The sequence below is a fragment of the Acyrthosiphon pisum genome, chromosome X (genome assembly GCF_005508785.2).
Source record: "Acyrthosiphon pisum isolate AL4f chromosome X, pea_aphid_22Mar2018_4r6ur, whole genome shotgun sequence".
NCBI lineage: Eukaryota > Metazoa > Arthropoda > Insecta > Hemiptera > Aphididae > Acyrthosiphon > Acyrthosiphon pisum.
Genome location: NC_042493.1, coordinates 85,917,722 through 85,918,205, shown reverse-complemented (window position 1 = coordinate 85,918,205; position 484 = coordinate 85,917,722).

The window sequence follows — 484 nt, the reverse complement described above, 5'->3', positions numbered from 1 at the left end:
AATACCACTTCAGTGAGTGTATTCTAAACGTATGAAGTGGCGCGCTTAGCATGCATAAACGTTTACTTTCAAACAGCGTTAAAATATGGTAAGAAGGAATTGTTTGTAGTTGACTTATATATAATATATTATATTTATAAAACATAATAATGTTTTCGTACATTTATTTTATTCAAATACAAAATATACAAGAGAAAATCTACGACATATAAAAAAAAAAAATTTTAAATTAAAAAAATAAATAAATAATAATAACACGTCGTCCACGATGCTGAAGCCCGCAAAAATAAATGATATCCCCAACAAAAACATAACCGTGAAAAAATGCCAAGTTCCAAACTCCCTACCAAAAAAGTCGGCCTATAAAAGTAGTGAAATCTACATATTGTGGCCAAGTCTGCTATTTTTTAATTCATAACCTCACTGCACTCCTACATTAAAGAGCAACACTCCTCTTTTATTTTTATTGTTTAACACTTGGCCA